At 35.5% G+C, this 19,023-nt stretch overlaps 1 long non-coding RNA gene across 1 annotated transcript; it reads left to right on the top strand.

The window, feature by feature from the left end:
- Positions 1 to 9,190: 9,190 nt before the first annotated feature.
- On the top strand, positions 9,191 to 10,576 carry LOC141369545 (uncharacterized). The gene is made up of 3 exons (XR_012373342.1): positions 9,191 to 9,273; positions 9,986 to 10,092; positions 10,171 to 10,576. It is a non-coding gene; the product is annotated as an uncharacterized lncRNA (long non-coding RNA).
- The last annotated feature ends 8,447 nt before the right edge of the window (positions 10,577 to 19,023 follow it).

Below are 19,023 nucleotides of genomic sequence, written 5' to 3'. Positions count from 1 at the left end.
CAAAACATATTTAATTAGTGTTACTCATTTTCAAGGCAGGAGTTTTACATTTCTTATGAGATGTTACTAGCCATCGTGGGGTGTTTAGAAAACAATGCACTTTCTCATGTACCGTATGAACAGCATGCTTACATTTCAAGGTTATGGGAAAACAGGCCCCGTTGTCAAAATGCTGACAAATCAGCTCAGGCAGAAAAATGGTTGTTTTGAAAAGTTATTTGTGCATGTACAAAAATAAAACACTCCAACTGAGCAATTCACAAGGCTTTTTTACTATTGTTTAGCTAGCGAACGTACACAAGATTGTGTGCACTGTGCATATAAAATATAATATATCAGTTGAAGTTGTTAAAAACTGGGAAAATTTCATTACAGAATGAAGCCCAGCAAAAAGTGAGTTGTGCTTGAATAGCTATTTAGCGATTGGTTAATATTATACAATATCCCGTGTAACATTAATGAAAAACTGGTTCTTTCAAAAGTTATTACATTTTGATTGCAAGTTATGAAGGCAAACTTTTTTTTCTTTGGACTTTGTCGTGTAATGGGTAGGAATACAAAATATCGTCGCTGCCCGATGAAACTCACGTATGTCCAAAACGGTTACTTTTCAGGAAGTGAAAAAAACACCGTATTTCAAAAGCAGTTGAATGTAGCGTTGTCATACTTGGTACGGCATCTTTACATGTAACCATATTCTTGCCAGTGTAATGAAATAATCCACATTTGACCAAAATTGTGTTCAAATTGACATACGTGCATATTTTACAGTAACTGTGGTCGATAAGCGTTCTTCCGATCATTAATTAGAATGGCCAAGTCGCGTTTCATATTGACAGATGAATACGCTCAGTTTATTAAATAGCCTACATCTTAGTTTATTAAATACGCTTAGTTTATTTAATATTAATTATACATTTATTAACTGTGTCTTGCAAACTATGAAGGGACAATGAATCAATACACTGACATGGTAATGCTAGACGGATACTTTGTTTGCACAATCCTACCGTAATGTTGTCACTCCTAGACGTATGTCTGGCGTCAGGGGGGTAACGTTTACCTCGATGAAGGAAAGTCAGTAGGTACGTTTACATGCAACCAAATAATCAGTTTGTAATCATATTGATGGGGGTGGTGTACTCCGATCTGTGATCCGATCTGCAGGGGAAAAGTACGCATGTAAACGCGTGAATCGTCTCACCAGGCTGTGTGTATTCGGCTGTATCCAGTGCTGAGCTTCGATGAAACTTCACGAGACCAGCGAAATGCTTCCACGGGGTGGGAGATACGCAGCGTGATTGACAGCTTTGACACCAAATGGATATATGTTAAAATCAGATGACGTGATTTCACAACTTTTCATTGGCCATTTAGATATGTGAAGCAACTGTATACGGAAATGAACCTGGACATTCAATCCGTTGAAAAATCTCAAAATCGGCAAAATGGACATACGTGGTTTTCATCGGACAGCGACGAAATGTAACAAATCATTGTTATTCTCTCTTGTATGAGGTCATTGTTAGATCTTAGGTGTATTTACACTACCGTACAAAAGTTTAGAAACACCTAACTAAAATGCTTCTTTGAATCTTTTTTATCCTGAGGTGTGTGTTTATATAGACTGTAAAAAAGATGGATGTAGTGTCCGTGACGTCACCCGTAGGTTTCTGAAGATTGTTTTTGAAGCCAATTGTAGGTGGTGTCTGTCGTCTCCATCTTGGCCGCTCCACCGCGCATCACTTGCAGATAACCGATAAAGAGACGGGATGTGGGTGAAGCTGAGGTGGCTGGTTGCTGAAACCATGCCCGCCTAGCTCGATTCTAGTGACAGCAGTGGCTGTTCACCTGTGGCCTCGCTCTTAATTATGCAGAACTTTAAAGCTTAATATAATTTATATGGATGAGTAACAAAAATATTCATTCCCTCACAGTTGTCATGAAGGGCAAAATTAGCTATATAGACCAAAAACACTTTTTTACCTGTAAACATATTATTTTCTGCTCTAAAGTTGGGCATTTTAACATGAGGGTCTATGGTAATTGATTCCCTTTTGGAGCCTCTAGTAGCCAGTCAATGAATTGCACTTCCATTTTGGCTTCATCAGAGAGGTTGGAAGGTTGCCCCTCAGTTTATATGTTTGAAATAACGTTTGTAGACCAAAAAATTTTTTATTTTGTCAACATAACTTGGACTGAATATTGAAGTAAAACCAATACAACAGAAGTCCAGAATAGCGTGATGTGAACTCCTTCAGCACCATTAACCTGCTAAGACCTGGATCACAATTTTGTTGTTGTTTGCACCATAATACTAAATTCTGTGTAACCGGAACCTGTTGTACACAAACGTGGAAAATTGCACTGCTTCATGTTCAAAGAAAAATATTTGGTTATTATATTTATTGGTTCCTCCTAACAACAAATAGCTGGAAGAAATCTTAAAAAAGACAAACCAAAGCTCGGGTCTTAGGAGGTTAAAAAGCATCTCAGGGTGAAACCTGAAGAAGTGTTTGTATAAAATGACACTACTATACTACACTACACTACATAACACTCTAAAAATGCTGGGGGGGGGGTAACAGCGTTGAGTACAAAAGAGACAAACCCAGCATTTGGATTGCAGTAAATTAACCAAGAAAAATTTATAATGGCTCAACAATGGGTTAAAACAACTCAAATGGTTAGATGAGTCCCTTTTTGACCCAGCGTTGGGTTGAAAATAACCCATTTGCTTTTACTTTTTTTTTAATCTTACAAATTTTGTACAAATTCTAGACAAAGGGTGACTACAATGAAGAGGATCAAATATAATATAATTTCGATTTATTTTGCATGTTTTTAGTCAAAACACAATGCCTATAGTTACGTTTGTTCAAAATGTGTACAAAATATAAATGAAGAGAAAGTTAAACTTTTTAAACTTGATGACCAAACATTATCTTGGACGCCTTCAAGGGATGTATGGCAGAAGCTGGTAGTCCAAGGAGTGAGATCCAGCTGAGAAATGACTAAAGCCTGAAGCTTTGTACAGTAGTTGAAAGAGGGTCTTATTTTCCTTATATTGTGGTTTACTTCTCAATATATGGTGAAATATAGTTTTATAAGTAGTGTAACATACTGGATTCATTTCCATAATATAACAATGTAACATAACTGTTACTTTAGGAATGGAACCAATATTTAACGCATTACTGCACTAAGCTCTGGTTTTGGTGCTTCATTTGAATTCCAGCTTCCCACCATTAAAGAGAAGAAATGGAGAAGTTTCTTCACACGGAGAGATCTGAAGGTAGCGGTGGGCTTCTGGCAGCTGCGTGCGTCAGAAACTGTCTATTCGAATTGAATTCTAGTAGATACTGGCAGCCAGGGAAGAGACCTGAGAAGAAGTGTAATGTGAGAACATTTCTGGAGGTTGAAAACAAGTATTTGGCAGCGGTATTTTGGACGCCCTCAAGGGGACGCATGGCAGATGCCGGTAGTCCGGTTCCAGTAGTCAAGCTGAGAAATGGCTGGAGCCTGAAGCTTGGTTGTAGCCGTTGAGGAAGGGTCTTATTTTCCTTATGCTGTGGGAAATTAAGTGGCAAGATCTGGCGGTTTCTGTAATGCGCTGGAAAAAAGAAATCTGGCTATTAAAAGATTGAGCTTGAAGCAGTGAAAGCATTTTACTCGATACCTGAGGTACTGAAACTAAAGACGGAGTCATTTAAACAGCACGATATGGTACCATATACAGTATACAGATGGTCAAAGTATTTCGGACACCTTTAGACACCTACGTCGCATTTAAAGTGTTAAAATATCAAATCAAGAGTCTACCAGGTGCAAACAAAATATGCTTTTGGGTCATTTTTCAATTGGGGTGGCAAATGAGAGGCAGAAATTGTAAAAAGCTTATTTGTTTTCATTTAATATGTATTGTTATGCATTTAAAATGACTTTAACATGCTATATCCATTAAAATTGATGCTTAATAACATTTTTAATTTTAAATAATTTTTAAAAATAAAAACATCCACTTATGTCTGTGGTGTTACCAATAATTAAATTAAAAAGACATTAACACCACAGAAAAATGATCCTTAATCCAGTCTTTTCTAAAACGGAGGCTGCCATCATGACGATTTACATTTAGGAAATATTAATAAGTATGTATTTATCAAAAATTTGATGTAAAATCTGCAAGTTATAAATATAACACCACAGACACTAATAAAGTGTGACACATGAAATTGTCAGAAACTTAGCTAACTTTAAGAAAATTAAGTGTTTTGAAATAAATGTTGTCTCAAAATAGAATAGTTGGATACACTTAGATGTTCTTAAGTTTATTTTAAAACTACTAATTACATTTAATTAAAAAATATATATATTTAATGTAATTACAGAGGTAATTTTAGTGGTTGTCATTTGATAGGTGTAGTTTATCACATTAACAACTGACATATTACACTAATATTTGACAACCAAAAAGTGCCCAAATATAATTTTCCTATCATTTATCATAATTGTAATCTTTAAAAATCTATATATTTTTAAATGTTTTGTTTAAAATATGTGCTGATAATATTGGGTCATTCTTTGCAGGGGCGATTCCAGGATTTTATAAATGGGGGGGCACAGGGGGGACCAAGAACCAGTCAGGGGGGGCCAATCAAAAAATTCAAATGAAAATAAATACTGGTTTAGAAAATATTAAGCATGGTTCCCAAAATCTTGTGCAATGCCACATGTTCTAGATGGTATTCATTTTTTTTTCATTAAACAACAGTTCTGTTCCAGAATAGTTAACTTTAAATAAATTGTCATAATTTACTCATCCTGGAGTTGTTTCAAACCTGTGTGGGTTTTTCTTCGGCTGAACACAAAATAAAATATTTTGAAGAATCTTAGTAGCCAGAAAGTTGATGAACCCCATTGACTGCATGTTATTTTGTACCTACATATGAAGTCAATGTGATCCATCAACTGATTTTGGTTACTGACATTCTTAACTCTTTTCTTTTTTGTGTTCAGCAGAAGAAAGAAACTCATACAGGTTTGAAACAAGTTTAGGTATATGACCATTTAAATTAAGTGAACTGTTCCTTTAAGTAGGCTATCTACATTGCGTGTAGCTGGTATTAGTTAACATTCTGACATATCAGGATTTTGGGAAAATATTAGCCTACTTAAAAATTTGTTTTTCTACTCTGTCTGATCTGACTTTCATTGTTTATTAGCCCATATTGTATTTTAACAGAATGCTATTTTTTACATATTATCTGATATGTTGTCAGACAACAAAAAAGAGTTTAAGCTAGTGACTAAACACGACCCAATAACACCTCGTGTTTAATCCAACCAGCTGTTACTTTATACTGCTAAAATCCTAATTTAAATGCGACATTGTCTGATACAATTTACATTGAAGAGCTGATACGAGGTGATTTCGGATTACCTGTGTGTCTCATGCAGGGTTGCTCTTCTCATCTGATTGTGTTTATGAGCGCTTTTAATTTTAAATGCGAGTGATAGTTTTATTGTAGATCGCGTATAGGGCAGACAATTCAGAGCAAATTCAAAAATATCAGATAATACTGTTAAGCGTGCGCGCGCATACCGCACCATAGGGAGGGAGAGAGAGAGCTCGTGCACAGAGAACTGGTGTGTGTGTGTGGGGAAACACTAACCTTTCGTTAAGTCATAATCCTCGATCAACCGTCAGTAACATCTGTTGACTGTTAACTTTAACGTGGAAAGACAACGGAGGAACCCAGGTGAAAAACACCGCCACCTTTTAACTCCTTCACTCAGTGTCAGAGAGGCACTGTCGAGGTTCCGCACGCAGCAGTGAGAAAGCGTGCACGCGAGAGAGAGAGAGAGAGAGAGAGAGAGAGAGAGAGAGAGAGAGAGGCGCTGCTGAGCGCTTGCAAAAGCACATGAAGCCGTTTTAAATAGTAAAATAAAATGTAAATGGTAATCATGGAAAATCTATTTGATTTGTGCCAGTGTTGAGTCTGTGGCGGGGCGCCCTCCTTCTTCTCGTTTGCACGAGTCTCAAATCAAACAGTGATTGACAACTGGTCCAGTTGTGCGGTGGGTGTCGTGGTGTCTCTTTCCTCCTGTTTTAAAAACGCGCAACTACTGTGCTCGCTTCGTCTTCGCGTTCGTGCGAGTCTCAAATCAAACAGTGATTGACAACTGGTCCAATGGTGTGGTGGGTGTCTGACAACTGGTCCAATGGTGTGGTGGGTGTCATGGTATCTCTTTCCTCCTGTTTTAAAGATGCGCAACTACTGTGCTCGCTTCGTCTTCGCGTTCGCGCGAGTCTCAAATCAAACAGTGATTGACAGCTCTCTGGTTCAATGGTGCGGTGGGAATTTTCAGGTTGACAGTAAATCTAGCTGGTCCAATGAGATTGGAGGGGGGGCACCAGGGGGGGCCAATCATATTCCAAGGGGGGCCGGTGCCACCCCATGCCCCCCCTCTAGACACGCCCCTGATTCTTTGTAGTGGCAAGTGGTGTCTTTCTACTTTAATAGCAGTTGAAATAAACTTTAAATACCAATAAATTATAAAATGTGTAAAATATTAAAATACATATTTAATTTAAAAGATTGTATTGGTAACAAAATATGCATGTGTGTGTGTGTGTGTGTGTGTGTGTGTGTGTGTGTGTGTACCTGGTAATTATCACGTTGTGGGGACCAATTGTCCCCACAAAGATAGGAATGCAGTGTTTTTTGTGACCTTGTGGGGACATTTTGATGGAAACAAGCTTATAAATCAAACAAAATGATGTTTCTTGAAAATGTGAAGTAGTAGAAGGGTTTCTGTGATGGTTGGGGTTAGGGAATGGGGTAGGTAAGGGGAATAGAATATACAGTTTGTACAGTATAAAATGCATTACGTCTATGAAATGTCCCCACAAAACATGGAAACCAGAATGCGTGTGTGTGTGTGTGTGTGTTTTCTAACTTTAATTCATTTTCCTAAAGTTAGCTAAATTTCTGACAATTTTCTTGTTAGTGTCAGTGGTGTTATGTTTATTACTTCCAGATTTTTTATATTTTAATCAAAGTTTTGATAGATACATACATATTAATATTTCCTAAATGTCACCTGATCATGAAATCATCATGATGGCTGCCTCAATTTTAGAAAAGACTGGATTTAGGCTAATTTGTCTGTTGTGTTACTGTTTTTATCATTCAAACATTGGCAACACCACAGACACAAGTGGACGCTTCACTAGTTTTTTTAAAAATGTAAAAAAATTAAACCAAAAATGTTATTAAGCTTCAATTTTAAAGGACATAGCATATTAAACTAATTTTAAATGCATATACATTTTATTAAAAGAAAACAAACAAGCATTTTTACAATTTCTGCCTCTCATTTGACACCCCAATTGAAAAATAACCCATTGATATGATTTGATATTTTGCCATTTAATCCAATGTCATTCATAATAGTTGTTTGGTATCATAAATAATTATTTGTTATACCACGGGTCTGTTGAATGCTGCATTCTGATTGGCTGAGAAATGTTCTATGGGTGTTGATTATTTTTCTGTAAACCGCACACCTAACTTGTCAAATGTCTTAATGGCACCAGAGCAATGTTTGTGGTAACTGTGGTATAAGCAGAATAATTGACTCTGGTCCTTTGAATTATTTGAAAATAATGCACACCTGCGGTTCGCGTCGTGCCGGATTACCACCTTGGTGTGCATTATTTTCTTATAATTCAATGGCTCGTCGTCAATTATTCCTTGTGTATTTGATTTCCATCAGTGATAAATATTTATTAGGTTGCAGAGAGAGGAAAATGTGTCTGTTAGTGCCATGAAAACATTCTGTCTTAAAATGCCTAAAGATGTACAGCAAGGATTTGAACTCTTGACATAAATCTGTTTAGTGCCACAGGAAATGCTTTTGTTTTGTTTTTCAATGCAGTCTATGTGTAGTAGTATAATAGAGTTCCCACTGTCATGAAAAACCTAAGCATTTTTAAAACTGTGACATTCAGGTTTAAAAAGTTGTTGAAATGAATTAAATGTGATAAATATATTAAAAACTCATATATTATTAAATATATATTTGATACAGATTAATTTACAATCTATAAAATATAACTTATAAAGCTATAAAATATTTAATTGGCTACAAATGAATCTTTTTTAAGCAGTAATGACAAGTATTTGGAAAGATTGTGAAAATTCGTTGGTCAACCAAATGCATGACCTTCTAAAAAGTTTTTAGATTTAAAATGAAACAAACAGATCCACAAAATCGAAAATCAATTATTTGTGGCAAGAAGTGACACATTCAAACCAATGTTTTGCTATGCTTCAACAATGAAATCTGTTTCAACAATGTAATGCAAAGTAAATCACTTATCTCCACAGTTGCTCGGTGAGGAATAAAGACCGGGGTGAGAAAGCAGAGAGAGATGAAGCCTGAAGTCTGACAGTTTTTGACAGGGAGCTGTTTGCATTCTCCTGCGGGCATCAACTCCCTCTTGAGTAAGTCCTATTAAATCCTTTGGCTTCCGACTCATCACATGCTAGAGAGATAACAGACAGCTTTATTTACTCTGCTGATTTCATGCTACATTACTAACACATCTCAACCTTGTCATCGAAAAAAATCTGGATCGTTTGGCTCACCACATCCAATTTTGGTGGGGGAAAATTGTTAGAATGTATCTATGCAAATTTTCAGCATTTTACGAGAGACAGGAACAGAATGTCATCATACCATCTTATATATATATATATATATATATATATATATATATATATATATATATATGCTTTTATTGCATCACCTAAGTAAGGCATTTACAAGCAAGACACATGAAATGATGCCAGAAGATTTTGGTTTGTTATTACACTCAGATTAGGCAAAAGTTCAAAACAAAAGTCTCCATCAGTCTGTGAGCTCAGATTAACCTGTATTTCTGCCTCCATGTGTAAAAGGAACAGATTAAATGTTTGGCATGAACTTTAAAGGAACCCTGCAGCTCAGATGAGCACACATTGAAGAACTAATTTCCTACAATCACAGATCAACATTAAAGGTACACTCTAAAAACCGTTGGGTTATTTGTTTTACCCAACAGGTGGGTTAAACATATTGGGTTGTTGTGTTGGGTTATTCGTAGCTTTTATTGGGTTATTTCTATAACAACCCAGACAGATGGGTTAAAATCGGGCTCACATCACGCATTTCGAATTTCAATGGTCAACAGGTGCCACTGCTGAGTGCGGACAGACACGAGAGGTACGTTTTAAAATATCTCTGTGTAATGTTTTATTTGCTACAAAGTGTCTTTAAGCTCTAACACACAGTAAACTATCAGCCACGTTTTCTACAAATACTTGTACAAAAACGCTGTTGTCTAGTTTTTGTCCTTTACACCTGTTCCATTAATTAACTGTTAGTGTTACCGATGCCAACACGCGTTTTTAAGCCATTATAAAGGTAGAAAAACATCGCAAATTATTTTAATACTAAACAGCACCAACAGCATGATCCCTTACGAAAATGAATAATGTCTTTTTTTAGTAGTATAACATTAGTTTCATGACGTATTGATTGCCATATTGCTTTAACCATGGCTTCTAACAGACAATGCTTTTTTGTTTAAAGTGTAGTAAAAACCGTTTTTAACTTTTGTAAAGGGATGCAACCGGCTGTTTTTTGCTCCAAATATTTTTTTAGCCGGTCTGTTATAGAAACAGAGCTGTAATATAAATGTGCTTCTGAATGGAAATGTATTAAGAAATGACTCGATGGCATTTTATTGTAGTTTTACCTCAGTATAATCCCCTGATAAAGCGCTGTTTAATCCTGCACGTCTATTACTGTTTACGGTTACCCCGGTAACGGTTGAATTTGCAATTTAGCGCCATCTACTGTCAAAGTAGAGTATTTATTCAGCGTGTCAGATGTGTTTGCTTTGAGATGTAATTATTATTTTCTTTAAATGTAGACATTCTTGGAGATGTTGCATTAAAAACCCTACAAAATGGCCAGCAAGATGGTTCAGCCTTCCTACAGTACCAAGAGCCAAAGCAAACATTTATTAATTTTCAACCTGTAAGTATCATTTATGACACTTGGTTTTTTAAACCTGTTTATGTGTGCATATTTACATTGTGAAAATTCTGTCTTAAGGTCAGAAAACAAACATAATTCAGTATTTGGAGGAGGAGGTATGACAAAGACCCCATGTCCTGCTATGGGATGAATTCGACTAATCACAAGTCTTTGTTATCGTGGGAGGCTTGGCCCAGGAGCAAGACCAGCAGTTGACACATGCTTTAATATTCCCAAGCCTTTCATTACTGTTAGGTAGTTTCTGTAACACACAATACATTTTGTACCAGGTAATGTTTCCTTAACACACTGTCACCTGCTTAAAGGGATAGTTCCCCCCAAAATAAAAATTATGTCATCATTTTCTTCCTCTCCTGTTGTTACAAACCTGTATACATTTCTTTGTTCTGATGACCACAAAGGAATGTTTGAAACCAAGCAGATCATGAGCCCCATTGACTGTCATAGTAGGAAAAAAGAATACTATGAAAGTGAATGGGGCTCATGATCAGTTTGATTTCAAACATTCTTTGAAATATCTTCCTTTGTAGTCATCAAATAAAGACTTTTATACAGGTAAGAGGATGAAAATGATGACAAATGTGTGAACTATCCTTTTAAGCAGTTTTTAGTTGGATAAGATGGAGTACATTTGTTCTGTTCTTATGTTTTTGTATATTTATGTATGTATATATGTATGTGTGTATGTATGTAATTATGCTTCTATACATGTATGTATTTATACATTTAAGTGCAGGTGCAAATGACTAAATGGAAATAAAGCATTATAAATGTATTTGTAAGTTTTGTATTATTTATTTATAAAGCAAATAATAGTCATAAATATTAAATAATAATAATAATAATAATGGGGTTAAAACAGCATTGCAAAAAATAACCCAACAAATTGGTTATTTCATAACCCAACTAATTGGGTAAAACTTTCTACCCAATGCATTGGGTTAAAATAACCCAACAATGGGTCGGTGCTATAGTAACCCACCATTGGGTTATTTATTGGGTTATTTTTAACCCAACTGTTTTTAGTGAGTATACAACGTATCAGCACAGCAGTCATTGGCCATAGGCGTGAGGTCATAGGTGATATTTGGTACAGCATGCTAACCTGTTGCCATTACTTTTATACTTTTGTTAAATCCAGAAATCTATCGCTTTATACATGCATAATGGTCTCTGCAGATCTAAGATGGATGCATTTACATCTATTTATTTATCAGACATTTTTATCTAAAGTGAGAGAGCATTTAACATTGTTACAGCGTTAACATAAAGTGCAGTTTACATAGCCATGTAGTAATAAGGGCTGTTGCTGTAGCGTGAACAATTTAGGGAAGTTAGGGGTTAGTCAGGTAAAAAGTTGGGTTTTTAGTTGTTTCCTGGTGTTGTGGACTCCACGGCTTGGGTGGAAACTAGCAGGTTTTTCCACCAGAGAGGAACGAAATGGGTACATGTTTTTGTGAGTGCCTCGTTTTAATGGAACAACTAGGCGACGCTCATTAACCGAGCGTAAATTGCGGAATGGCACGGGATGCAGATAAAGGAACGGCAGGCCCATGGCACAAACTGGGAAGTGAGCTAAGATGGCAGGCAACAAAAAAAACTGTCACTCCTCCAATCACAGACAAAGGGCCTCATTTAAAGCATCCCTGTGCACAAATTTGATCGTAGAGAGAGTGTGCGTACGCAAAAATCCACGGCAACGTTCATAATTACAGAATGGTCTTTGACATGATAAAGTGCTTAGCGCCTTGTCAGGGTCTGAGCAGACATACGCACTTTTGCTTGAGTGCTGCAATTTTTTTGGAAATATAAGCTATTCTTGCAGATAGTAATGGATTTGGATATTGATGGGTGCTCTTTTATGGCAATGACTTTAATTAGGCTTTGTTTTATCAAGGCGGAGATCTGTAAGATCTGAGACTGTTCACCTGTGCACTAATTTAAGATCTAATTTAATTTGAGATCTGCGATTTATAGATTGCGCTGAAAGTGAGGCATACACGCATTTTCTGTGCATACATTCGTTCTATGAATGACACAAACACACACTGAGAAATGATCGTAAAATCAAATTTAGGACGGTTTCTATGCAGAATTTTATAAATGAGTCCCTAGGGGAGAAATTTATGCAGCTGCCAGGACCCATACTCACCAAGACCAAAAACCTTGTTACAACCCTGTTTATTGTTCATTATTTTTAACTATATACATTAACACTGTCTGAACCTGACACTTTAGGTTTTAAAAAAATATATTTGTTTATATGTTGCTTAGGTTGAATATATATTATATACAGTGGTGTAATAAAGTGTTGGCCCCCCTCCAGATTTCTTATGTTTTTGCACATTTGCTTTAATGTTTCAGATAACCAAACAAATTTAATATTAGTCAAAGATAACAAAAGTGAACACAACATGCAGATTTTAAATATTTTTATTATTAAGGGAAAACAAAATCTAAAATACATGGCCCTGTGTGAAAAATGTTTGTCCCCTAAACCTAATAACTGGTTGGGTAACCATTAGCAGCTACAATCGAGTATTTGTGATAACTTGCAATGAGTCTGTTACAGCGCTGTGGAGGAATTTTGGCCAACTCATCTTTGCAGAATTATTGTAATTCAGCCACATTGGATGGTTTTTGAGCATCATGAGTCGCCTTTTAAAGGTCCAGTAACAGCATCTCAATAGGATTGGGGTCAGGACTTTGACTAGGCCACTCCAAAGTCTGCATTTTGTTTTTCTTTAGCCATTCAGCAGTGGACTTGCGGGTGTGTTTTGATTTAATATATTGAGAACATGTGTTCACTTAATGAACATACAGTGCAATAAATTATTTATTTGGTCAGTTTGTGTATGTTTTTTTACAGAATGAGTTTTGAATATTAAAGCATTTGTGGAAACAGGTGAATTGTCTTAACCATTATGGGAAATGTGTGTGTTTGGGAATGACATATAAGGGTATCATTTAAGCTACAGAAACCAGTTTTTGTGTTTAAGCAATTGAGTAAAACGCTATGGGTGGTTTCCCGGACAGGGTTTAGATTAATCCAGGGGCCTTATTTATAAAGCGTGCGTACGCACAGATTTGATCATAAAGTGTGCGTACGCAAAAATCCACTGCAAAGTCCATATTTATAAAAACTGTCTTTGACACGTAAAAGTGCTTAGCGTAATCTCAATGTCTGAGCAGACGTGTGCACTTTTGCTTGTCTGATTGCTGCAGTTTTTTAAATATAAGCCATTTGTGTTGTTTGAAATTAGGTTTAAACATTGACAAGCACTCTTTTATATGTCTATGACATTAATTAGGCATCATTTAAAGACGGAGATCTGAAACTGCTCGGCTGGGCGCACAAGTTCAAGTTAATTTGCGATTTATAGATTTGAAAGGGGTATCCAAGTTTTCTGTGCGTACCAGTCGCGTAGCTATGGGTGGGCCTGGGTGGGCCTTGGCCCACCCACCTGTCAGCTAGGCCCACCCCCCTGCCTATCCAGTAAAGCCTATTAGTTATCCTAATGAGTAAATTATGTTGCAATTATCACAATACTTGACCTATAAAATAAAAAAAATTAAACTCTTGTTTGCTATTATAATAAGGAATAAGTTAATTTTGTAAATAGTAGTGCAATAAGTAGCGCATTTCGAACAGCCTCCTCGCCCATCCTACACCCCAGATCATAGAAATGAACACCCGGTTTAAGGCTGACACGTATGGAATAATGAGAGCTGCGCTGCTTCATTGTCTTAGAATGAAGGTCACGAAGACCTTCGGTGAGAAGACTTTATTACAGCTTGATGGTGCACCCTTTAACATTACCGTTGAGGATTCTGAACATGAGGTGTTGATTCAGCAGCTAAAAAAAGAAAACTCTTTGCCGATAACATTTGCGCCCACTTTTGCGCCCATGAGCCTTCTGGTCTGAAAACGAGTTGTGTTCAGGCGCATTGTTGGTGAGTTGCTATTTTTAAGCAAATAAAATAGACTATGTCACTGACCAACTAAAACCTGCTCTTAAGTCAATGGAGCAATATTGCTTTTGTTATTTAATGAGCGCTTTAGTAATATGCGCCTACGGGACGAAAACGCGCATTTGCTTTTCACATGGATCATGCGCAGCAGCACACAAACGTTTAAAATATGAAAAAATCAAAGGATTAAAATGTTAAAATGTTTAAAAACATTATTATTGAGTGTCTTGACTTAATGAGGACCGAGTATGAGACGTTAGAAGGCGTATAAAGCTGCTTGTAGCCTGGTAAGTAATTAAATGTTTTGCTTTAAACAAATGCAAATATTGCATTTATTTAAAAAAAAATTAATGCTACCCCACATATTTATTATATATGATGACTTTGTACCTGTGAATATGATGAGATGAGAACCGTTTTTATGTAATGCTTAAATTTCAAAACACCCGGCGCTGTTCTAGTGCTGAAACGGCACGTTTGTAAATTATTGATCTCCTGTTCGTTACAAATAAACTATTTTTAAAGTACAAACCTTTTCTTGCATATTTGTAAATTATTCTTTGAGATTACACCGATCATGCTCTCCATACATTTACAACAATTAAAAGCCTGCTATTTTTACTTCCATGACTGAAAGAAAACGACTTTAAAAAGTTTAAATGAAGAAATTCGTAGCAAAACAATATAACTACGTTTTTAACATTTTTGTCAAATTATTATTATGTTATCAGGTTATTATTTTGTTTTATAGTGCTACTTAGCTGTAGTTTTTAAGTTATGAAGGTTTAAATCAAAATAAGCCAACTGCAGTTGAATTGATATTTATTGGAATGCACAACCAAAAAACGATTGCTGGAAAAAAAGCGGAATTATGTATTTTTGCAACGAAACTCTAAAAATACTTTAAATATAAGCCTAATTTGTTAGTATTTGAAAAGTACAAAGCTTTTCTTGCATATTTGTAAAATATTCTTTGAGATAAGACTGATCATCTGGGCTATCAATACATTTACAGCAATGAAAAGCCTGCTATTTTTACTTCCATGACTGAAAGAAAACGACTTTTAAAGGTTTTAATACCAAAAATTAACAATTTCATTACAAATACAAACAACTAAATTTTTTTATATCAATCTTAAACTGGTGGTCTTCTTCCTCCGCTTAGTTTTTTAGTTTACAAATTCTGCCAAAATATGGAATCGGGATGGCGCCACCAACTGGCTTTTAAAGGAGATGAGACTCTTATTGGTTTATTGCACATTGCGATTAGATTGTTAAAATAGGGCCCATACAGGCTTTTGTTCTTAATAAACGGTGATATATTGAAGCTGGTGTAGTTGTGTGTTTGTATATTTTGATAACAGATGCATTTTGGGTTAAGGCCCACCTGATTTTCTCTGGGCCCACCCACATTGTGAATCCTGGCTACGCTAGTGGTGCGTACGTTCGGTTTATGAATCACACGTATGCATTTTTGTTAAACGATCGTTAGATCAAATGTAGGATGGTTTTTACGCAGCATTTTATAAATGAGGCCACAGGATTAGGACTTAATCTGTTAAGATAAGTCAGTGCAAGATGTTTTCAAATTAAGAAACCTCAAACAAACATTTTATTCTGGGACTAGAATAAGCCTTTCTGGGAAACCACCCCTATACAATATATGTTACTGGTAGATGCCTATTTTTTATTGATTAGAAATCTTTGGATACCCTTGTGTCGATTTCAAATTAAGTCAATCAATGATGCATACGCAATTTACATTTCTGAGTGAATGTAGTACTTTTGCTTTAGTTGCAAGTTTGTGAAATGTATAATTATGAAATTTGTTAGCCACACTGTAAAAAAGAATATGCTGGATTTACTTAAAAAAATAGTTGCAAAAATGATGCACTATATTTTAAGTATTACATACAACCCCAAAACAGAAAAAGTTGGGACACTGTAGAAATTGTGAGTAAAAAAGGAATGGAATAATTTACAAATCTTATAAACTTATATTTTATTCACAGTAGAATATAGATAACATATCAAATGTTGAAAGTAAGATATTTTGAAATGTCATGCCAAATATTGGCTCATTTTGGATTTCATGAGAGCTACACATTCCAAAAAAAGTTGGGACAGGTAGCAATAAGGCTAAACATTGGTCCTCCTCCAGCTGTTCCTTATATGTACATTTAATTTTTCTGGCCTCTTATTGCTACCTGTCCCAACTTTTTTTGAAATGTGTAGCTCTCATGAAATCCAAAATGAGCCAATATTTGGCATGACATTTCAAAATGTATCACTTTCAACATTTGATTTGTTATCTATATTCTACTGTGAATAAAATATAAGTTTATGAGATTTGTAAATGATTCCATTTCTTTTTTACTCACAATTTCTACTGTGTCCCAACTTTTTCTGTTTTGGGGTTGTAGAATTTTAAGCAATTTATGCAATTGCTTATAATTTTAAGAAAACTTACTTAAAAAAGTGGTTGCAAAAATGATGCACTATATTTAAATTAGGGCTGTCAAAATTAACGCGTTAATAATGCGTTAACGCAAATTCATTTTAACGGCACTAATTTTATAAACGCGCGATTAACGCAACACGCAATTTCTGTTTGACCCACAGCTGGATGAATTGAGATGCAGCAAGTGACCCGCGCTGTTTAGATGAGTCGAAAGTTTTCATAAAAATAAGAACATTAAGCTCTCGTCTAGCGAATCCAATGCTGTAAATGGTCATTAAACATCTACAATTATCTTTATCTGCACGTACCGTCCCATATCCATAGAAGCGTCTTCTTTCGCTTTTTGTTTTTGTTTTTAAAGCATTCCGAACTTATAGAAAATAGACTGCAGGCCTTGCTTGATGTTAAAATAATTATTAAGAGAGATAAAGTTTGGGTTCTGATTAATGTTAAAAGAGTTATTAAGAGTGACAAGACTCAAAAGCGATGTCTGACGCAGACGTCTGAAGCGCATGCACACAAACGCGCGAGTGCGCGACCCAGATATATATATATATATATATATATAGACATCTTACACAAAATTACAGTTTTAAAAAAATATCTGTTTTGACAAGAATTCACGCAGGTATGACCTATAATCTGTTATATCTGAAGTGAATGTTTGGTTAACTGTTGAGGAAAAGTATCTGTTGTGTAACATTATATTAAACCCTTCCATATAAAGCAGTCTGTCTCGATGTCAAAATTAAACAATAAAAGAAAAACATATATTGGTATTGTTTTTGCTTTGCGTAAACAGGTGTAGTTCTGTCATGCTTTGTCAGATTCCAACAATTGTTCCAATTGTTTTGAAGTTTTTTAATAGAGAATGTTAAAATATAAATAACACATTTTTGAAAATGTGCTCATCCCAACTCAATTTGCCAGCACAGGTCACAAATGATGCAGCAGCAAACAGAAATTGAGAAAGAACAAGGTCTTCTAAAGGGAAAATCATACATAAAACTATGGTTGATGGTTCTGTTGAAATGTAAACAGGCTGTTGTAAACATATATTTGCATATATCATATATATATTGACCAAATCCATGCTGATTAGAGCATTAACAACTTGAAAAGTGTTACATTTAGGTAAATTTAGAACAGATAAAAATGTGCGATTAATTTGCGATTAATCACGAGTTAACTCATGAAATCATGCGATTAATCTATATTAGATATTTTAATCTATTGACAGCCCTAATTTAAATATATAAGTAAATCCAGCTTTTATTTTTTTCAGTGCATGAACGCAATGCATAATACATTATACATTTTATCAGTAGATGTGTTACCTGTATCAGTTAAAAAACAAGGTTTGAAGGGAACAAAATTACAGTTTATTTTGGGAGAACATCATTGATTGAAAAAGAGAAGAGTCTGTAATCCATGGAGTGTCTTTGTGGAAGTGTCACAGTTTGGGCAAAGTCCATGACTACAAGCATCTCTTCTCTCCCTGTGTGAGGCTGATAACATGTGAGCTTTATAAGACACTAAATAGCTAAGAGACCGATAAGTGTTAAATCAGTCAGTTTAAGCTTCAGTAGTCAATTCTGATCTTCTAAAAGACTTGATATAAAATCTGGTAAACTATTTTTTTTAATACCAAAAACAACTCCACTCATCTAAGTACTGTAGAAAATATGCATTTGTTTTTAAATTGCTTCTCACAAAAAATAATAATCGTTGCTCTCTCCTAAGAATTACAAAAATTCTTATAACCATTATAATTATAACCATTACTGTCAATCCGCACATGTTCAGAAGTGGAGAGTATATCATAAATCATGTTAAGCTGAAACATGAGAAGTCGATTGTTCAAAGCAAATCTTGTCTCATTTGGGACCATGCGGAGTGCATAAATATTCCAAGGATTGTTCAGGTCTTGGCATTCCAGTTCATGGAAACCTTAGAAGACATGCATAATAAGTCAAGGGCGCAGGGTGAATGTGAATGTTAGGTCACAAATAAACAACATTTGCTATGTTTACTAGAATTCAATTCAATTTTATTTATATAGCACAGCGACTAAGATTAAACCATACTAGTGAGCGGAGTAATAATGTAATGTGATGTACACAACAATCCAACAGGCTAAAAAGAACATCCTCAGTAATTGAGCATTGGAGCTCACACTAGCAGCTTGGCTTTAAGTTACTTGTTAGTGAGAACTGAGCCACCAGGGTGGCTGTTTATAATCTAAAATCAATACCTGCAAGTGAATGAAGAAACGGACAGGAGCTAGACTAAGAGAATAGGCCAATGAAGTGAAAAAATCCATTTTCATTTACCAAACTGTCCTTCATGATGACTCAGTGAGCCAGAGGTAATAGTATGAATCACTAGATAAACACACAAGAGTTCTCATTAGTCGAGTGATTTGAATAAAACTAATGCACTAGACATGAAAAAATAGCTGGCAACAAGACTATCAG

The sequence above is a fragment of the Misgurnus anguillicaudatus genome, chromosome 14 (assembly GCF_027580225.2).
Source record: "Misgurnus anguillicaudatus chromosome 14, ASM2758022v2, whole genome shotgun sequence".
In the NCBI taxonomy this organism is placed as follows: Eukaryota; Metazoa; Chordata; class Actinopteri; order Cypriniformes; family Cobitidae; genus Misgurnus; species Misgurnus anguillicaudatus.
The sequence above is the reverse complement of the archived record's forward strand: the minus strand, read 5'-3'. Positions and strand labels throughout refer to the sequence as shown.